Raw genomic sequence first — 7,322 nt, forward strand, 5'->3', positions numbered from 1 at the left:
CAGCCTGTTCGACAGAAACCCTATAGAGTGCCACCGTCAGAGCGCCAGGTTATCGACGAACAGGTTCACGAAATGCTACAGAAAGGAGTAATCCAGGAATCATCTAGTCCGTGGGCTGCTCCAGTTATACTTGTGAAAAAAAAAGACGATACTTGGATATTTTTCGTGGACTACCGCCGTCTCAATTCCATTACCAAGAAAGACGTTTACCCTCTTCCAAGGATTGATGACGCATTGGATTGCCTTCATTCAGCATCCTACTTTTCTTCTGCAGATTTGCGATCGGGGTACTGGCAAATCCCAATGCACCCGGCGGATAAACAAAAAACGGCCTTTATAACCCCGGATGGCCTTTTTGAGTTCAACGTCATGCCGTTTGGGCTTTGCAATGCACCCGCGACTTTCGAAAGATTTATGGGCACCATTCTTCGAGGCCTCAAATGGTATATTTGCATGTGTTACCTTGACGACGTTGTCATCTTTGGAAGCACTTTTGAAGAGCACAACAGGCGCCTGGAAGTCGTCTTAGACTGCATCGAACACGCCGGCCTAGTACTCAATTCTAAGAAATGTTACTTAGGTGAGCGGCAGACATTGGTGCTTGGCCATCTTGTAGACAAGGATGTTATCAGGCCTGATACACAAAAGACAGCAGCTGTTGAAGTGTTTAAGCCTCCTCGGTCTGTTAAAGAGCTTCGTAGTTTCCTAGGCCTCTGCTCTTATTTCCGCCGATTTATACCTACTTTTGCTGATGTCGCCTATCCCCTGACTTGTCTTCCGCAGAAGGACGCCGTTTTTGAGTGGACTCACGAGTACGACGCTTCTTTTCGTCAACTGAAGTTCTTACTGACGACGGGTCCCATCCTTCGGCATTTCGACCCAGCTGCACCAACAGAGATCCACACCGATGCGAGTGGCGTGGGGGTCGGTGGAGTCCTCGTTCAGCAATGCGGCCGGAACGAGCGTGTCATTGCTTATGCGAGTCGTACGTTAAGTAAGCCTGAACGCAATTACACCGTTACGGAGCAGGAATGCCTAGCGGGCATTTTTGCTGTGCAACGTTTTCGCTCGTACGTGTATGGACGCCCATTCACAATCGTCACAGAGCATCATTCGTTGTGTTGGCTTCTAAATCTTCGTGATCCCTCTGGTCGACTCGCGCGCTGGGCTCTACGTCTCCAGGAGTACAATTTCACAGTTTCATATAAGAGTGGTCGCCGACACGCTGATTCTGACTGCCTTTCGCGAATGCCGCTAAACACCACTCTTTGTGATGCCGATAACTTTGATCATTTGATTGCTTCTTTGGCATCTGCATTTCCTGATAAAGAGACCTTCGAGAAGGAGCAGCGAGAAGACTTCAGCTTAGAGCCACTTTTCAACGCACATGACTCCACAACAAGCCGAGGATATTGTGTTCGTGATGGCCTCCTCTACAAGAGGAATTTCGCAACCACTGATGCCCGCTTCCTTCTTGTAGTTCCGGAGAAGCTACGCTCCACTATTCTGCAGGTTATCCACGACGATCCTACCTCCGGACATCTCGGAGCAGCGCGTACCCAGCGCGTACCCATCGTGCCCAAGAACGGTTTTACTGGCCCCGAATTCGTCGGTCGACTGAAATGTATGTGGCCAGTTGCGCTCAGTGTCAGGCCCACAAACACCTAACTACGACGCCAGCCGGCCTCCTACAACCACTGACACCTCCGAGCTCTCCTTTCGAGCAAGTTGGAATTGATCTCATGGGTCCCTTTCCCCGCTCATCGAAAGGGAACCGTTGGATCATCGTATGTGTCGACCATCTGACCCGGTGCTGCGAGACGGCTGCTTTGCCATCTGCCACCGCCAGCCAAGTTTCGTTTTTCCTCCTGCATTCGATCATGCTCCGTCACGGCCCTCCTCGAGTAATAATTAGTGACCGCGGCCGCCAGTTTACAGCAGATGTCGTGGAAGAGCTTCGATTATGCGCTTCCAGCTTTCGCCACTCGACACCGTATCACCCACAAGCAAATGGGCTGACCGAGCGTACCAACCGCACACTGGTGAACATGTCCATGTACGTCGCATCGGACCATAAAAACTGGGACGACATTTTGCCATTCATTACATACGCTTTTAACACAGCAAAGCACGAGACTACTGGCTACAGCCCGTTTTTCCTACTCTACGCTCGTCCGCCGCGTCACACACTGGACACCATATTTTCTTTCTCCACCTACGACAATCTCACCATCGCCGAGACTCTGTGTCTCGCTGAAGAAGCTCGACGCTTGGCCCGCATACGTACTCTGGCTTCGCAAGACCTGTCAAAAGCACGGTACGACAGGCACCATCGGGATGTCAGCTATTCTCCAGGGGATCTAGTCTGGCTATGGTGTCCGGTGCGCAAACGTGGCCTGTGTCAGAAACTTCTTGCCAACTATACTGGTCCGTACGTTATTGTTGACCAGCTCAGTGAAGTGAATTATCGACTGGCGCGTCTCACCGCAACGGGACGGCGCTCCGCCAAGACTGAGGTTGTGCATGTCGCTTGTCTCAAGCCCTTCACATCGAGAACTTAGCTGACTTGCCCGGCGGGCTTCGTCTAGGAGGGGAGGAATATTACAGTCAATGTAGCCGCATTAGTAGAAGAGGAGGAGTGTGAGCGGAGAGGACGAGGAAGAGAACGTTTTTTTGCTCGTCCGAGGCTCGCCCTGAGGTCTGTTCAATAAACACCGTTTGTCTCACGTCGTAACAATATAAAGAAGCTAAAAGCAAGATTCTCCGAGGCAGCAAGATGCCACCACTACCGAAGGACGAAATGAAGATTGTGGTCAGACCCAGAGGCGGACTGAGTATTATCAAGGCAGGCCCCACAGCTAGTGGTCGCAGAAGCCATATGGGCTGCAACGGGTACCAGTACGACTGAAAGAGAATGGGACAGTATGTGCCCCAATCCGATGCAAAATGTGATGGTGATCAGAACATCTAGCCACGAACACGCGGTTCGTTACACCGCTGTGGAGAACATTACAGTCACCAGGCAACAGCATGAGGTGAGCGCGTATGTTGCTGCGCCGCACGCCACTTGCAAGGGGGTAATTCGGCGCATTGCAATCGAGGATGGACTTGAGGTCATTGACCGGAAGATTGTCAACCGGAGAAATCCACTCCCGCTAGGTGCCAAAAGAATCAAGGATACTATGGTGCTGCTGTTCGAGGGATACAAAGTCCCAAATTACGTTGCGTATGGAGGCCCTCTGATCAGGTGCACGCTTTACCGCAAACAGATGGATGTTTGTTACACCTGTGGACGCCTTGGACACCGCTCCGATGTCTGCCCGTCACGAGAGGAAGTGGTATGCAGGGGTTGTGGAGCAACCAATCCCGATGAACAACACAGCTGCGATCCAAAATGCAAGTTATGCGGCGAGGCCCACTTCATCGCAGCTAAGGAATGCAAGAAACGCTTTCAGACGCCTTACGTGGTTCGACGCGGAAAAGGAGAACGCGCTCGCAACGCTGAGTGGGAAGAAAGAAGCAAGCGATCACCACCCTTCAAGTATGAGCAACACTTTCCAGCTATCTCCGGTGGAAGGTACCCATGCTCTCAAGAATTGGACTCATCGGCCCCATCCGGCACCCGAGGCCGTTCCCGATCCAGAGGGCGATCCAGATCCCGGGGGCGCTCCAGATCCAGAGGGCGGACAGCGTCCAGAGGGATGAGAATCCGCATCAATTCCGGAAGCCGCGTTAGGCCCGACAGCCGTACCAGGTCCAGTTCCAGACCCAGAGGGCACCAGACAGGACCGGTTCCTGGATCGTTGGGACCGACCACCTGAGCTGATATTATCCGTGGACGACAGGCATAGGTGAGGTCGGGGGCATCCTCAGAGCATGTGACAGGAAGCGCGCATAAAATAACACAACTTGAACGTGATAATGCGAATGTGAGAGAGGTTATTAAAAAGCTTACGTCCGAAATCGCGGAGATCAAACACGCGAGAGGAACGCGTCCTCCGCTTGCGTCCTCTCCGTTGGAAACACCCCAACCTATGGAGGTGCCCATAGCGGAGGGCAAACATGATGAGGCGAGACCCTCTAAGAAACGAGCAGCGGCTTGTGAGCAGGATAGTCTTCCGGGAGGCGCAAAGTCAGAAATTCGCAAAATGTTTTCAGCGCTCAGCGACAGCGTAAGGCAACTGGCGGAGAAGGTCTCCCAGATACATAGTGAGATGGCCTTTCAAGTTGAAAGTATGAACAAAAGGGTATCCAAAATAGAATCCTTCCTAGAGAACGTGATGTTGCCAATGTCTGGTGCTAGCGTCAATGTCGTACCACATTCTACCATTGGGCCCTCTATAACTAGCAACGATCCATCCGCAGAAAATGGGGACAAAGGTAGGAGCAACAAGATGGCGGGCTCAAATGAATCTTGTTCGCATTTGGCAATGGAACTGCAGGGGCTTTCTTAAGAAGAAAGCGCCTCTGCAGCAGAACATTCGCAGCAATCCCGAAAAACCGCATGTAATCCTGATTCAAGAGACCCTGTCTGCTGAAGTGAATTTATCGTGATATGAATCGATTATCGGTCAAACTGGGGGGAGAGGTGTATGCACCCTTGTAAGTCGTAAGCTCACGTACATCACTCACGACATGGGGATGGCCACCTGTAAGGCGGAGCATGTGATGATAGAAATCATACCAGGTCAATTGAGACGCCAGAGCGCTTTCATTCTTAACGTGTATAGCCCCAGTGACCTTCGACAGCGTTTCAAAGCGCTTCTAAAGAAGGCAATCAACCTCGCAGGGAGTAATCCTTTGGTGATAGCCGGGGACTTCAATGCCCCGCACTACACGTGGGGCTACACGTACAACACGGTCAAGAGAAAGGAGTTATGGCAGAATGCTACAGACTTGGACCTTACGCTCGTCACTGATAAGTCTTTTTCGGCCAGATTGGAAACATCTTCGTGCAGGAACTCGACTCCGGATTTAACGTTCGTCAAGAATTTGTCCAAGGCGCAATGGACAAATACTACTGTTGATCTTGGCAGCGATCGTTATATCCTTGCTACACAGTTTCCGACAACCCCCAATAGGCAGAAGGAGTTCTTCTTCACGGATTGGGACAAGTTCCGCTAGATAAGGAATGAGCGCTCACCTCCAACCACCAGACTGAGCCTTGAGCAGTGGATGGACCAGATCAGGGAAGATATCAAGAGTAACACTCACAACATATGCACGGACCTTCCCGTGAAAAAGATGGATAGTCGCCTCTCCCATCTACTAGAGGCTAAGCAGTCACTTCTCAATCGATGGAAGGACCAAAGGCTAAATCGCAGACTACGCAAAAATATTGCTGAACTCAACAGAACCATCTACGAGTACTGCCACACCCTCTCAAAGCAACAATGAGACGAGGTGTGCAACTCAGTTGCTGGTCAAATGCGTAACGGTCGAAACTGGAATCATTTAAAGCATCTTCTGGACGACACCAACATAAGGTCCAACCAGCAGCATGTGATGGCAAAGCTTCTGCATACAGCCACATGAGCCAAGACCACTGAAGAAGTCCTGAACAGCCTGGTGGACAAGTACGTCCCTGTTGGTCCCCGGCAAGAGACATCGGTCGCCTACGCAGATTACCTTGGGCCACCCAACTCCGACTTGGATGCAGACATCAGCACGGAAGAGGTTAGGCGGGCGCTACATGAGCTTAATAGCAAGTCTGCTCCTGGTCCCAACGGCATCACAAACAGGACCCTCCGTAACCTGGACGATCACTCGATAGAGCACCTGACAGAAGTCATCAGCGAGGTATGGAAGGAAGGCAAGGTTCCGGAAGCATGGAAGCGGGCGCTTACAGTACTCATCCCAAAACCTGGCAAATCATCATGCCTGGACAACTTACGACCAATATCGCTCACATGCTGCGTAGGCAAGGTCGCGGAGCATGCCTTACTCAACAGGCTCACTTGGTTCACTGAGCACAAGAAACTCTACCCCCACACGATGATTGGCTTCAGGGCAGGTCTGTCCACACAGGACACCATGAAGCTCATCAAGTGTCAGATAATCGACAATGACACGCGGGACACTCCGGCCATCTTTGGACTAGATTTGGAGAAGGCTTTTAATAAGATAGCGCATCCATTTATACTACAATCGATATCCGAACTTGGTTTGGGCGTGAGATTCCATGATTACGTCAGGTCAATTTTGCATCGAAGAAGGGCGACTCTCCGCGCAGGAGACATGATGGCGGAAGAGGTGGAGCTTGGAACAAGGGGCACTCCACAGGGCTCGGTGATCTCGCCGACTTTGGTTAACCTGACCATGATCGGCCTTTCCAGGGCACTCTCACGAGTCGAGGGCATCAGGCATACCATCTATGCGGATGACATTACCATTTGGTGTGTAGGAGGAAGTGACGGACAGATTGAGAGTGCGTTACAGGAGACCATCGAAGTCACGGAGGACTATCTTCAACCCACGGGATTGAACTGTTCGGCTAAGAAGCCAGAGCTTTTACTCTACCGCCCCATAAGAAGAGGTTGCAAGCCCATGGGCTGGATACCACTGTCTGACAGCACTATTTCTCTTCGCACGGGCAAGGGAGACAAGATTCCTAGGGTCGACGCAATAAGAATACTCGGCATGGTAGTCAAGTCTACTGGCTCTAACGCGCAAACGATAATCAAGCTCACGACCAAGACGGAGAACGCAGTACGTCTCATCCGAAGGGTGGCTAAGCGCCATTATGGCCTTAAAGAAGACAATCTGTTACGGTTGATTAACTCATTTGTGCTTTGCCCCTTTTCCTACGTGGCGGCTATGCACAGATGGCAAAGAGCAGAGAGGAACAAACTAAACACGTTGCTCAGGAAAATCACTAAGCGAGCCCTGGGTATACCGATCTTCACCAGCACCAATCGTCTCTGCCACCTAGGCGTGCACAACACTCTGGAGGAGATTGCAGAGGCTCAGGAAAGAACGCAACTTGCCAGACTCTCCACGACCGCCGCCGGTAGCTCGGCTACCCACCATCTGCAGAGACACCAAGAAAATACCAGTTACCACGGGGCATACGATATTTTATCTCCGTATCGCCGATACCAAGAAATGTACATCCTGAATATAACAAGGATATAAGGAAAGCAAGAGCTTCCACCATACTCAAAAAGATCCAGGCAGAGGGGCGTAGAGCCTGCTTTGTTGACGCGGCCGCATATCGGAAGGGGTGCTCCTTTTCTGCGGTAGTGGTGGATTCCAAACAGCAACTCACGAAATGTGCATCTGTACGAACCGGAGATCCGGCGATAGCTGAGCAGGTGGCCATT

This window comes from Dermacentor silvarum, chromosome 10 (assembly GCF_013339745.2).
Source record: "Dermacentor silvarum isolate Dsil-2018 chromosome 10, BIME_Dsil_1.4, whole genome shotgun sequence".
In the NCBI taxonomy this organism is placed as follows: Eukaryota; Metazoa; Arthropoda; class Arachnida; order Ixodida; family Ixodidae; genus Dermacentor; species Dermacentor silvarum.